The 14,725-nt window shown below is 43.2% G+C and overlaps 1 protein-coding gene across 2 annotated transcripts in view; it reads right to left on the bottom strand.

Moving 5' to 3' along the window:
* LOC140733139 (leucine-rich repeat and fibronectin type-III domain-containing protein 2) overlaps window positions 1-14,725 on the bottom strand; it is a 159,046-nt gene that overhangs the window by 70,572 nt on the left and 73,749 nt on the right. The gene's annotated exons all lie outside the window — the stretch shown is intronic.

Below are 14,725 nucleotides of genomic sequence, written 5' to 3'. Positions count from 1 at the left end.
TCATATGCACAAACAAAAGGCATAAACAGCATACCGACAAGCAAGTATCAGACGCTCACGTAAACACATATGGCTGCATTGCATTAACCTTTGCACGGATACCAAACCCCACACATGCAGGAAAATACAGGTGAGCACACAAATGCAAACGTAAGGAAACCGGCTTCACATGGAAGACACACACTCGAAATTAAATTGATAAAATGTCTGCTTTCATTACTTTGCCTTCACCACTGTGGCATTAGCTCAGATACTACAGAGCAGAGAGTTTTCAATCTCACTGTAGATATATTGATCCAACTATCTGTTTTTGAGTCTGCCTGCCTGACTTTATTTTGACATTTCTAGTAATAAAGCAACATAAAATTCCAAAATATGTCTATCTAACTGCAACTATTTCTTTATGGTCTGATTACCCTTATTGTTACCAATCACATTTTGATTGCTCCCCATGGTGGGGCAAAACATAATTCATACAATCAGTCTATAAAGGCAGTTTTTCTATCTACGGTCTCTGTTTGTAACTGCCCATTTGCCTGTCTCCAACTATATAGTAACTGTATAACAACTATATAGTTACAATATAGGATCTGTACATCCAAATATTCTTCCATTCTCTGTCTGTAATTAGCTGTCTAAGTACCCATTGACTCCAGTTGATGATTTGTTGATGAACAGGCTTTATGAAATGCTTCTGAATTCTTGCATTATATTTTCCTTAACGTAATGTGATCATCTCACACCGATTGTTGGTGAGGAACAGGACAATTTTGGATTAACTCCGACTTGTGACTCAGATCTGCAGTTATCCGTTTTAATAAGGATTTAATGTATATAGGTTAATCTTCACTACTCCAAACCATTCTGATCAACTTAGACATTTTCCCTCGGCAACTCAATGTTCTTTGCCCTGTTCTCATCCAATAGAATTAATGAAGGCTTGTTGGTCTGGTCAATGAGTTGGTGATTGTATTAAAACCCAGGAATGAACCACCTCACCATCAATGACCTCTCATGTGCCAGTGTGTAGAGCTCTTCCCTCTGGCTCAAAAGTTTGTGTGCCAATATCCCAGTGTAAACAATTAATCACTAAATCCCAATTACTATGGGAGCTTTGCATTATTAGATGTGCATTCAAACTGAGAGAACATATCTACTTTCTTAAGAAGATGTAAAACTTTCCAGGGTATTCTACAGAGTTCTCAAAGATCCTGAACAATATCTATCCCTCAAAATCATCAACATATTAGAACTTGTGAACAAATTAATTTCTGCTTTCTAAAACATACAGTACTCTAATTGCAACAGTTGGGTAGAACATTGAAACATTCTGAAATCAGGAAGGGCACTATATAAATAAATCTTTTTTCTGAAATTGCTCTGGTCATTCTGAGGTGATCATTACATTTATCCACATCCACTTAATTGTGAGAATCTCTCAGGTTGCTGTGCACAATTGTAGTTCAAGGACGTTTCTTCGGACTGGGTCAGGCCAGCTCTCAATGTGAGCTGAGAAAGTGTTGTGTGAAGCCAGAGCTCAAGATTAAAGTAAATGAAAACGTGTTATGGAAGGTCCACCATAATAACTACACCATATCCCTGCTGTTCCTCCAGGTTCAATGGTTCAGCTCAGAGCTAACAACCCTGAGTGGTGAAACAAAACTATTATGGGAAAAAGCAATGAAGAATCCTTCTACATCTACAGTATTCCTAAGTCTCCACCCGAGACTTGCAGTAAACCGAAAGGAAGCAGTGATCACCATCAGAGGTGCAGGACCTTTATTGCTGCCATAAATGCCAGCAGCATAATAGGCAAAAGAAGAATATCCCTGTTGTGCTTGTTGTAGAGGGACAGTGCAGAGCAAACACCAGCAGGATACTCAACTGTACTTTACTGACAATGCTGCTTGTGCAATATGTAAACTCCTCCCATTTGCGACTGGCTGACTGAGTGGCATACAAATACCACTATTAACTACCACAACAATCCCAGTTTAGATGTTAAGGCAAAATACAGGGGAGATGAAGTGGTAGAGTTAAGCCGTGCAGAAACAAGTCTTTGAGCTGTCCATGCCCATGTCAACTAATCTCACCTACCAATTTAGCTCCATATCTTTCTGTGCCTTGACTGATTAACTATGTGTCTAAATACCTATTGCCTGTATCTGATTCCAACCCCTGTCAACACATTCCAGACATTAGTCATACTCAGTGAAGAAAGGTACCCCTCAGTTCCCCTTTAAAACTTCTTTCTCTCACCTTAAAACTATGCCTTCTTGCTTTTGCCATCCTTAACTAAAAGAAAAAAAAAAGATTCTGACTATCTTCCCTATTTATGCCTCTCATAATACTATACACCTCTGTCAGGTTACACCTCGGCTGCCTTCACTTCAGAAAGAACAAACCTGGAATATCCAGTCAGTCTCTGTTACTAAAGTCCTCTGATCCAAGCAAGATCCCGGTGAATCTCCTCCGAATTCTCTCAAATGCAATCACAATTTTCCATGAAAAATGAACACGTTACTTAAAGTATTTTGCAATATGAAGTCCCAACTTTTATATTCTATGCCCTAGCCTATGAAGTAGGCATGCTGTATGTCTTCTTCACCACTCTTTATACCTATGAACATTTCCCTTCCATCACCATTGATGATGCCATCATCCACATCTTCTCTATTTCCCAGCCATTCACCCTCACCCCATCTTCCCACTGCCTTAACAGAGGTAGGGTTCTACTAGTCCTCGTCTACCATTCCATGAGCCTTCGCATCCAGACATCATTCTGTGCAATTTCCACCATCTTCAATGAGATCCCACCACCAGACACATCTTTACCTATCTCACCGCTCTCCACTCTCCGAAGAGATTGCTCTCTCTCTGTGGTTCTCTTGTCCACCCATCCCTCCCCACTACTCTCTCTCCAGGTACTTAACCCTGCAAGCAGAAGAAAACCTACACCTATCCATTCACCTCCTCCCTCGGCTCCATTCAGGGCCCCAAGCAGCCCGTCCAGGTGAGGCAGCACTTCACCTGTGAGTCTGTTGGGGCTGTCTACAGTATTCAAAGCTAGCTCCTCTACATTGGTGAGGCCCCACGTAGATCTGGGGACCACGTTGCTGTGCACCTTCACTCCATAAGCAGCAAGCATGAATCCTCAGTTGCCAATCATTTCAATTCCAATCCCCATTCTCATTCTGGCTTGTTGGTCAATGGCCTGCTCTTCTGCCATGATGAAGTCACTCTCAAGTTGGATGTGCAATATCTCATATTGCATTTGGATAATCTCCAACCTAACAGCATGAAGATCCATTTCTCTAGATTCTGGCATTTTTTTTTCCTTTCCCTCTTCCCTCTTCTTCCATTCCCATATCTGCCTTCCCTTTCTTCCATGATCAACTCTCCCGTCCTATCAGAATCCATCTTCTTCAGCCCTTTACCTTTGCAACCATCAGATCCCAGCTTCTCACTTCATCCTCCCCTCCTCCTTCCTCCTGGCCTCAGTGATCACCTTCTAATTTGTACTCCGTCCCCTTCCCCCACCTTATTTTGGATCCTTCCCCCTTCCTTACCAGCCCGCAAGTTCAACTATTTATTCTTTTCCATGGATGCTCTCTGACCTGCTCAGTTCCTCCAGCATTTTGTATGCATTACTTGTCTATGTTGCCACTTTCAGGGAACCATGGTCTTGAAATCCAATATTTGATTTTCCATTTGGTACCACTATTTGAATTTCCCAGAATGTATCTCCTTGCACTTGTCGGGATTAAATTCTATGTGCAGTCCTCTGCCTAGTTTTCCATCTGATCAATATCCTACTGCATCCTTACACAAATTTACTCTTTATCCACAATACTACAAACTTCCATATCATCCTCAAACTTATGAATCATAACCCTTACATATATCCCAGTCATTAATATAGTACTGTACATATATGTGTGCATATAGGGTAAACAACTTTTGGCACAATACTGTACTGCTGCAAAAAAAATCATGACATACAGTGGCATGCAAAAGTTTGGGCACCACTGGTCAAAATTTCTGTTACTGTGAATAGTTAAGTGAGTAGAAGATGAGCTGATCTCCAAACGTCATAAAGTTAAAGATGAAACATTCTTTTCAACATTTTAAGCAAGATTAGTGTATTATTTTTGTTTTGTACAATTTTAGAGTGAGGAAAAGGAAAGGAGCAGCATGCAAAAGTTCGGGCACCCCAGAAGATTTGAGCTCTCAGATAACTTTTACCAAGGTCTCAGACCTTAATTAGCTTGCTAGGGGTATGGCTTGTTCACAGTCATCGTTAGGAAAGGCCAGGTGATACAAATTTCAAGGCTTTATAAATTCCCTGACTCCTCAAACCTTGTCCCAGCAATCAGCAGCCATGGGCTCCTCTAAGCGGCTGCCTAGCACCCTGAAAATTAAAATAAATGATGCCCACAAAGCAGGAGAAGGCTATAAGAAGATGGCAAAGTGTTTTCAGGTAGCCGTTTCCTCAGTTCGTAATATAATTAAGAAATGGCAGTTAACAGGAATGGTGGAGGTCAAGTTGAGGTCTGGAAGACCAAAAAAATTTTCTGAGAGAACTGCTTGTAGGATTGCTAGAAAGGCAAATCAAAACCCCCATTTGACTGCAAAAGACCTTCAGGAAGATTTAGCTGACTCTGGACTGGTGGTGCACTGTTCTACTGTACAGCGACACCTACACAAATAGGACCATATAACCATATAACAATTACAGCACGGAAACAGGCCATCTCAGCCCTTCTAATCCATGCCAAACGTTTACTCTCACCTAGTCCCACCAACCTGCACTCAGCCCATAACCCTCCATTCCTTTCCTGTCCATATACCTATCCAAATTTTTTTTAAATGACAATATCGAACCTGCCTCTACCACTTCCACTGGAAGCTCATTCCACACAGCTACCAATCTCTGAGTAAAGAAGTTCCCTCTCGTGTTACCCCTAAATTTTTGCCCCTTAACTCTCAACTCATGTCCTCTTGTTTGAATCTCCCCTACTCTCAATGGAAAAAGCCTATCCATGTCAACTCTATCTATCCCCCTCATAATTTTAAGTACCTCTATCAAGTCCCCCCTCAACCTTCTACGCTCCAAAGAATAAAGACCTAACTTGTTCAACCTTTCTCTGTAACTTAGGTGCTGAAACCCAGGTAACATTCTAGTAAATCTCCTCTGTACTCTCTCTATTTTGTTGACATCTTTCCTATAATTCAGTGGCCAGAACTGTACACAATACTCCAAATTTGGCCTAACCAATGCCTTGTACAATTTTAACCTTCATGGAAGAGTCATCAGAAGAAAACATTTTCTGTGTCCTCACCACAAAATTCAGCGTCAGAAGTTTGCAAAGGAACATCTAAACAAGCCCGGATGCATTTTGGAAACAAGTCCTGTGGACTGATGAAGTTAAAATAGAACTCTTTGACCACAATGAGCAAAGGTATGTTTGGAGAAAAAAGGGTGCAGAATTTCATGAAAAGAACACCTCTCCAACTGTTAAGCACGGGGTGGATCGATCATGCTTTGGGCTTGTGTTGCAGCCAGTGGCACGGGGAACATTTCACTGGTAGAGGGAAGAAAGAATTCAATTAAATACCAGCAAATTCTGGAAGCAAACATCACACAGTCTGTAAAAAAGCTGAAGATGAAAAGAGGATGGCTTCTACAACAGGATAATGATCCTAAACACACCTCAAAATCCACAATGGACTACCTCAAGAGGCACATGCTGAAGGTTTTTATGGCCCTCACAGTCCCCCGACCTAAACATCATCGATAATCTGTAGATAGACCTAAAAGAGCAGTACATGCAAGAGGGCCCAAGAATCTCACAGAACTAGAAGCCTTTTGCAAGTAAGAATGGGTGAAAATCCCCCCCAAACAAGAATTGAAAGACTCTTAGCTGGCTACAGAAAGCATTTACGAGCTGTGATACAGGTACTTGCCAAAGGGGGTGTTACTAAGTACTGACCATTCAAGGTGCCCAAACTTTTGCTTTGGGCCCTTTTCCTTTTTTGTTATTTTGAAACTGTACAAGATGGAAATAAAAAAGTAATCTTGCTTAAAATATTAAAGAAATGTGTCATCTTTAACTTTATGCCTTTTGGAAATTAGGTCATCTTTTACTCGCTTAGCTAACAGAAATTTTGACCGGGGTGCCCAAACTTTAGCATGCCACTGTATGTGAGTGATGATGAACCTGATTCTGATATGGGTCTCTATTGTGGACTGAGAGTGGGAAGGAGACAGGGAGAGGGGAAAAAGGGAAAGGAGAGGGGAAGGAGTGGAAAGCCCCTGAGAGACATTTTGTAGTGATCAATAAACTAGTAGTTTGGAATCAAATGACTTTGCCTGGTGTCTTATGGCTGGGAGTGTCTGTACTCATGTTACCACTTGCCACTGTCACTCCTCTACCTCCTGTCCCACACACCTCCTGCAGCACTTCACCCTCACCATTGCCAACATCTTTTGCTCCCATTAGATTTACAGACTCACTCTCCACTTCATATCGACAAATACAGTTCTGTGCAAACTGTGCAAAAAGTCTTAGGTACCCTAACTAATATATATATATGTGTGTGTGTGTGTTTGTGTGTGTGTGCATGTGTGTGCGTGCACGCGCGCACCTTCATCAACCTTCTTATTTACTTCCTTCAGTTTTTCCCTGGGTTGGAGACTTTCCGAGATTCAATACCATCAAGTCCATAAGCTGCTGAGTTTTAAATGACTATTCCCTTGTCTTGCAGCTACTGTATGCCTCTCATTCAAGACTCTCGCAATGGTGGTAACATCTTCACAACAACCCTCTCTTGGCCCCTAAGAATGTCTCAATAATTGGCATGGAGTAGGCAGAAGTGTTTTCCTCGACTGGCAATTCAACTGTTTGTATAGACGCAGTTTTTTTAAAATGTTATGAGAGTATCTGCCTCTAGCAGCCCTTCAGGCAAAGTGTTCCAAATTCCAACCATACTTACAATGAAAAGAAAATCTTCCTCTGATCTTCAGTGGACCTCTTAGGTGCTATCCTAAATCTATGCCTTCCAATTTTCAACACTTCACTACAAGATAAGTTTTCTTCTGTCTGCCCTAGTTACAGTCTGCCTCTCATAATTGTTTTTACTTCTTTCAGACGTTGATTAGTGTTTTGAACGAAATCAGTAACTGAACTTCTACAGACCTCTGAGATAGAGAATTCCAAAGATTTACCATCTTCTGAGTGAAGAATTTTCTCCTCAACTCAGACTTAAACATCCACACTTTAATCTGAGACTATAACCCCATGATACTAGACTCCTTAATCAAGGAAAACAGCACCTCTGCAATCAACCTGCTGAGCTCTGTCTGAATATTGTAAATTCAAATGAGATCTCCTGACATTCTTCTAGACTCTGGAAAATGTAGCCATGTTCTAATACAGTTTTGAAAGCCAAGGAAGTCTAGGACTTACACCATGAATGGTGGGTCCCTCGGGAATATAATGGCACAAGCGCATAGTTCATTGAAAATGGCATCATAGGTTGTCATGGTGATGAAAAACGCATTTAGCATACTGGTCTTCATCAGTCTGAACAATGAGTATAGGAGTTGGGACATTATGCTGTAGTTTTAAAAGTTGTTAGTGAGGCCACATTTGGAGTATTGTGTACTATTTTGGTCACCCTGTTATGAAAAGGATGACGTTAAACTGGAAAGAGTTCAGAAAAAAATTATTTTAAGCATGTTGCTAGGTCTAGAGAGAGGCTGGCCAGTTTCAGTCTTTATTCACTGGAACATAGGAGAACGTGGCATATAAACGTTTAAAATGATGATTCATAGATAAGGTGAATGATGATGGCCTTTTCCCCAGGTTAGGGGAGTCCACAACGACGGGGCATAGGTTTAGAGTGTGAAGGGAAAGATTTAAAAGGGATCTTAGGGGAAATGTTGACATGTAGAAGGTGGTTGAGTGAATATATGGGATGTATTCCAGAAGAAGTGTCAGAGGTAATAAAACAGTATCATTTAAGAACAGCTGGATGGGTGTATGGAGGAGTGGGGCTTGGGAAGCTAAGAGCCAAATGCAGGACATTGGCACTATGGTCAGCATGGTTGGGTTGAAGAGCCTCTTTTTCCATGCTGTATTGCTCCATGACAATCTAATCTCTCACCATCCAGGCATCCCACCAGGCCTGGAACTACTGGGGTGTATCTTTGCTGCTCGCCCATCTATTCTAACTTAGATAAGGAGAGTGAAGTTTCAGGCGAGGTTTCGCCAACACCCTATAGCAGCGCAGTTTCTCCTGGCACCACTTGACGTTTTGCTTGGATTCGAACTACAAAGGATCAAGGGGGGTGGGGAGAGAGCAGCACAGTAGAGTTGAGGCCTGGATTGGATCAGCTATGATGTCATTGAGTAGTGGAGCAAGCTCAATTATCAGAATGGCCTGCTTCTGTTTCTTACATTCCTAGTACTTGTGTGGGGCTTGAACGCAGAACCTGCCAACTGTAAATACCACATGAGCGAGCTAGAGATGTTGATCAAGGATGTGATTCGGCTAGAAGGTGTGCAGAAGCCATTCACAAGGATGTTGCTGGTACTGGAGACCTTGAGTTATTAGGAGGGACTGGATAGGTCTGGGTTGTTTTCTTTGGAATGGAAGAAGCTGAGTGGTGCTTTTAGATATGTACAAAACCATAGATCAAGTGGATGTTCCTGGTCCTTTATACCAGGGTAGGAGAGGCTGAAACTAGAGGACATAGGTTCATGGTGAGAGGGAAATGATTTAGTGCGTACCTGAGGGACAAGTTTTCCATATGGAGTGTAGCAGATATGTGGAACAAACTGCAGGTGGAAGTGGTAGAGAACTATACAAATACAACATTTAAAAGGCATTTGGACAATGCAGGGTCCCCAACCCATTTTTATGCCATGGACCAATGCCATTAAGAAAGGGGTCTGTGGGAGCCCCTGCTTTCGAGGGACGAGGGCCAAGTGCAGGCAAATGGGACGGGCACACGTAATCACACTGGTCAGCACGGACAAATTGTGCGGTAGGGCCTGTTTCTGTGCTGCCCAACTCTGAAATAGCTCTGTTTCTGAGACAGCACCACAGAGGCCGGTACTGCACCAGATGTGTCAGTAGTTATGTGCCATCGCACGGTTTCTTAAAAATTGTCCCCCCACCCCCTGAGCCAGCTCCTTAGGTAACAGGATCAATCAAAGAGGAAGGGTCTGGCTCTCAGTGCCTGCTCAGTAATATCACAACCTGACAGCATGAGCCTTCTCACTGAAGTGTTAGTTCTAACGGCAGTACACGAGTCTGAAGCTCAGCTATATTCAGCAAGCTGACTCAGTGTCGCTGCTTTGCACCACGCCATTACCACGGCAATCAAAGGCATGCAAATTGCTTGCTCCTCGCTGCATCTGGCCAAATACGTCATGTAAAATAGTTGTTAATTGGTACCCGTGCAAGTGGCAAAATGTTCCTTCGAGCGAAACTGACTTTGTGTCGTAATACTTATGGCATGGATGAGAGGAGCTGGAGTTTGAAGTTCAGTGTCAGAAAGCCCCTGGGCTGTAGGTGGATCAGAAGGCCAGCTTGTTGAAAAGTTGCAACCCAGCTGAAGAAAGGAAATGAAAAAGAAAATACAACAGTAATAGTTTCATGTTAAATAGAGGCAGACCCTTCTGCCCATCCAGTTCATGCTGACCAAGATGCCTATCTAATCTATTCCCATTTGCCCACATTTGTCTCATGGGCCTTTAAACGTTTCCTATCCATGTACCTTCCCAACGTCTCCCAAACATTGTAATTATACCTGCCTCTACCACTTCCTCTGGCAGCTTGTCCCACACACACACCATCTTTCACGTGAAAAATTTGTCCTTTCAGATTCCTTTTAAATCTTTTCCCTACATCCTTCAAAGCTCTCTAGTTTCAGGTTCCTCCACCCTCTGACCATTCACCTTATCTATGTCTTTCATGATTTTATAAATATCCATATGAGATCACCCCTCCGCCTCCTTCACTCCAAGGAAAACTGTATCCGTTTATCCATCTTCTCCTTCTAACTCAAGTCCTCTGTCCTGGTAACATCTTCATGAACTTTTTGTCCATGACTTCCAGCTTGGTGACATCCTTCCCATTGCTAGGTGACCGGAATTGTACAAGTCAAAGCAGAGCATGCTGGGAACAGACAGCAACTGTGGAGACGACAGAGAGTAAGCTTTCAGCAGCACTATAGGGCTTAATGTATGTCCTCCTGCCTTTTAGTGATGGTACTTCAGCAATGGAGCCATAAGTACTCTGCCCATGCCCTATCTGCATTGAGGCACTTGATCACCCTCCACCCCAACCTAGGGCTGGACCTTCCCTTGGCCGATGTTGCTCTGCAGATAGTATCACTGCAAACCAAACTTGCTGGATGTTCACTCTCGGTTGATTGTGCACAGGCAGGATACTGATTCCCATTGATTCCAGAGGCAAATGTGAGATAAATATACCTCACTGACTGAAGCGCGTGAGTTGTGCTGAGCTTCGCAAAGATGTCATGCACACACTTCCCTTATTGATTTAAGCATCACAAATTAATTACCTAATTTTCTCTCCTATCTGTTCATTTTCCAGTGGCTTCCAGCTTTCAAAGCCATGAGACCTGTCAATTTAAAGCTGAGCTTTAGTATTTTATTGATCCATTGAATAAGCAAGAGGCAGACCAGAAGCATGGTTCATAGAAGAGCTGTCTTACTGCTTCAACTACCTTGGTTCAACCTTTCGTTTCTCACTCAGGTCTAGTGCCTGACTGCTTTGGCTTATATCACAGCGCCATAGTGGTTTGGCTAGGACCTTCAATTTCATAGACACAATCTGCTGGTCCTAATCATTCAAGAGTCAAGATTCAAGGTTGTTTAATCTCATTTCTATTCATTTGTTTGTTATGTGCCACTTTGTCTGACATAGGAGATGATGGTCTATTCATGACCGTGATTGCTCTTGCCAAATTTTTCCACAGAAGTGGTTTGCCATTGCCTTCTTCTGGGCAGTGTCTGTACAAGATGGGTGACCCCAGTCATTATCAATACTCTTCAGAGATTGGCTGCCTGGCGTCAGTTGTTGCCTAACCAGAACTTGCAATATGCACTAGCTGCTTGTACGGCCATCCACCACCTGCTCCCATGGTTTCAGATGAGCCTGATCGGGAGCTAAGCAGGTGCTACACCTTGCCCAAGGGTGACCTGTAGGCTGGCGGAAGGAAGGAGCTCCTTACATCTCCTTTGGTAGAGACGTATCTTCAACCCGCCACTCTCATTTCTATCACACAAGTGTAAAGGAAAATAAAGTCATTGTTACTCCTGATCCAATACAGCAAAAATAAATCGCAATAAGATAAAGAACAGAATAATAAAAAGCCAATAAATATAAACATATAAGATAGTTTACACACATAGATTCATTACATGTACATAAAGTGATGCTAAGTACAAGAATGTCTGTACATAAGGTGACATGACAGAAAAATAATAAAGTAGTAGTGGTAGTGAGTGTGGAGGGGTGGGTTAGTGGGTGGAGGTGTTTATCAGTATTACTGCTTGGGGAAAGTAAATATTATTGAGTCTGGGATGCTGGCATGGATGTTTCCTTGCCTCCTCCGTGATGGGAGAGGGCCAATGAGTAGGGTGGGTGGGATCCTTCAGGATATTGCTGGCCTCTTTCTGGCCCCTTTCTGTATATATGTCCTTGATGGTGGGTAGGTTGGTGCCGGTAATGCATTGGGTGGTTTTGACTCCCCGTTGTCAAGCGTTTCTGTCCACCGCAGTGTTGTTTCGGTAACATGCAGTGATGCAGCATCTTAGGACCCTCTCTACCATGCATCTGTAGAAGGCTGTCTGTATTGACGTGCAAAGTCTGATTGTCTTCAGCCTCTGGTGAGCTTTCCTGATTGTGTAAGATGTGTTCTGGGACGATGCGAGGTTGTGTGAGATGTGCTCTCCCAGGGGTTTGAAACTGCTCACAGGGGTTTCCACTGTTGTGCCGCCGGTGTGAAGAGGGGTGTGAGCTCTCCTGAAGTTGATAAGCATCTCCTCTTTCTTGTTGACATTGAGGAAGAGGTTAATTGCCTGGCAGCGGGCTTCGAGCTCTTCCACCTCCTCTCTGTAGGCCATCTCATTGTTGTTGGTGATGAGCCCCACCTCTGTCGTGTCACTGGCAAACGCCAATGTGATTAATAATGTGTTTAGCCCTGCAGCCGTTTATGAGCAGAGTGTACAGCAGTGGGCTCCGCGCACAGCCTTTGGGTCACCTGTGTTAAGGATGGTGGGGAATAGCGATTGTGCATCCTGACTATCTGAGGTCCTTTGATTTGGAAGTCCAACATCCAGTCGCAGTTGCATATTTAGTCCAAGGATATCACAGTTTCGATGTTACTTCTCCGGAGTTTCTAGACATCTGGATGATCAATCAGGAGATATAAACTTCAGATCTTACCACTACAGCTGTGGAATTTAAATGGTTACTTAAATAAATCTGGGGGAAAAATTAGCACATATAATCAGTAACAAGTCCTTTCTGGTTCACTAAGATCCTTTGGGGAAAGAGTCCTGATATCATTACCTAATTTGGCTTTCCAGGGGTTCTGCAGGCTGAGCAACATGGTTAGCTTTTAACTGGCGCTTCAAAGACATAGATCTAATACAGGTGAGTGGGATTATTGTTTATAGTACAATAGATGGGCCAAAGGGCCTGCTTCTGTACTGCACAGACTCTGGATTTGGGGGATTGCCAAACATTATGAGGATTTTCTGGTGTAGTCTGTTTTGTCGTGTGCTTTTGTGATATCATTCTGGAGTAACGTTGTTTCATTTTTTAACTGCATTGCAGTTGTGGTTTCTAAATGAAAATAAACCAAAATTCAATTCAATTCAATTCAATTTATTATTGTCACATTACTGAGGTAAAGTGAAAAGCTTTATTTTGCATGCAGTACATACAGATCCTTCCAAAACCTCAGTGCATTGAGGTATTACAAGGGTAAAGCAGTAACAGAATGCACAATCTGGTTATTCTTTGAGCTACAGAAAATTGTTTAAAAAGAGTAGAACGTTATAATAGAAGTGATCTGTAGATATGCAGAGAGCAGCTTGCAATGTTGCCAGCTCCAGCTCTGTAATCGTTCTATGATGCCTATCAGCTCAGAGGTTTTTAGGAATGTATGAGAAATGATGGCCTTGTCAGCAATCTCATACCCTTTGAATGAGGAAAATACACGGAGCAGATCTTTGACCTGAAACATCGACCCTTGCTCGTCCTTCACAAATTAGAATTTCTCCCATTTTCTGTCTTCACTTCTAATCTCTGACAGGTTTTTATTTTCATTCTCAGAACAAAATGAGGTGTTGTTTTCCAGTCAGACCCGTTTCGTCCCAGTACTGCCGGAGACCAAGGCAGGGCAGTCAACCTCGTGCTGGGGAGTTTAGCTGCTGCCATTACACAGCGCTGATAAGAGGAAAGAAAGCCTTGTCATCATCTGATTGCTTCCACTTCTGTTGCAATAATACTCAGTTTAAAAGAAGATCTGCAGCCAAGATATCATGGCTAAAAAAAAAACCTGTAAGTCTCAACAGCTTGCTCACAAATGAAGTCTTCTGCCAAGTGTTATAACTTCTGACAAATGTTTACTGCCACATGCCACTACGTGTATGATGTGTTACATAGTCTCGCATCGTCACCTCCGACGGTGGGAGGCTGCTGTTGCATCCCTCGATGCAAGGAATCCTGGGAATATTGGCATAATTCTGCTCTGTTTTCGGTTCTACACTAGTTTACCTTTTAACTCCAATTGTGAGGTGTTGGGGGCTAATGTTTCTGTGCTTTGCCCCTTACACTGATCACTTGGCCTGTGTTTTAGACCGTAAGATACAGGAACAGAGTTAGGCCACTAGGCCCACTGAGTCTGCTCCACCATTCCATCATGGCTGAATTATTATCCCTCTCAACCCCATTCTCCTGCCTTCTCCCCATAACCTTTGATAACCTGGCTACCCAAGAATGGATTAACGTCTGCTTTAAAAATACTCAGTGACTTAAAAGCCACAGGTGCCCGTGGCAAAGAATTCCACAGATTCATGACCCCTGGCTAAAGAAATTCCTTCTCACCTCCGTTCTAAATGTATGTCCCTCTATTCTGAGGCTGTGCCCTCTAATCCTAGACTCACCCACTGATGCACCATCAATAACTCTCGGAGATGTGAGGCGAGATATAGGCTTTTATTGGCTGGAAGAAAGAACAAGCAGCAATTGACCACCACACTGCATCCTGGAGACTGAGGCCGGGGCGGTGTCTCCAATCGCCTTTATACCGGGGTCCGTGGGAGGAGCCACGGTCAGTGGGAGGAGCCACAGGAGCAGTCAGCGGCGGGGGGGTGTCCAGACAGGTATATGTAGTTCACCACATTCACCCCCCCTTTGTTTTAAAAGAGAGTCCCCATGGGGCGAAGTTTCTTACAAGTATATTTACAGGTTGTCTATCAGGTGATCGAATCTGTCGCTGCGATCTACGTAGCACCGGCTGTGATTGCACAGGTGCCGGTGGTGGGGATTGCACAGGTGCCGGTGGTGATTGCACAGGTGCCGGTGGTGATTGCACAGGTGCTGGTGGTGATTGCACCGGAGACGGTGGTTGTGCTGGTTCCGGCCTAACTGGAGGTGTCAGCCCACTAGGCATCAG

This window comes from Hemitrygon akajei, chromosome 9, assembly GCF_048418815.1.
Source record: "Hemitrygon akajei chromosome 9, sHemAka1.3, whole genome shotgun sequence".
In the NCBI taxonomy this organism is placed as follows: domain Eukaryota; kingdom Metazoa; phylum Chordata; class Chondrichthyes; order Myliobatiformes; family Dasyatidae; genus Hemitrygon; species Hemitrygon akajei.
This window is presented reverse-complemented; position numbering and strand designations above follow the sequence as displayed.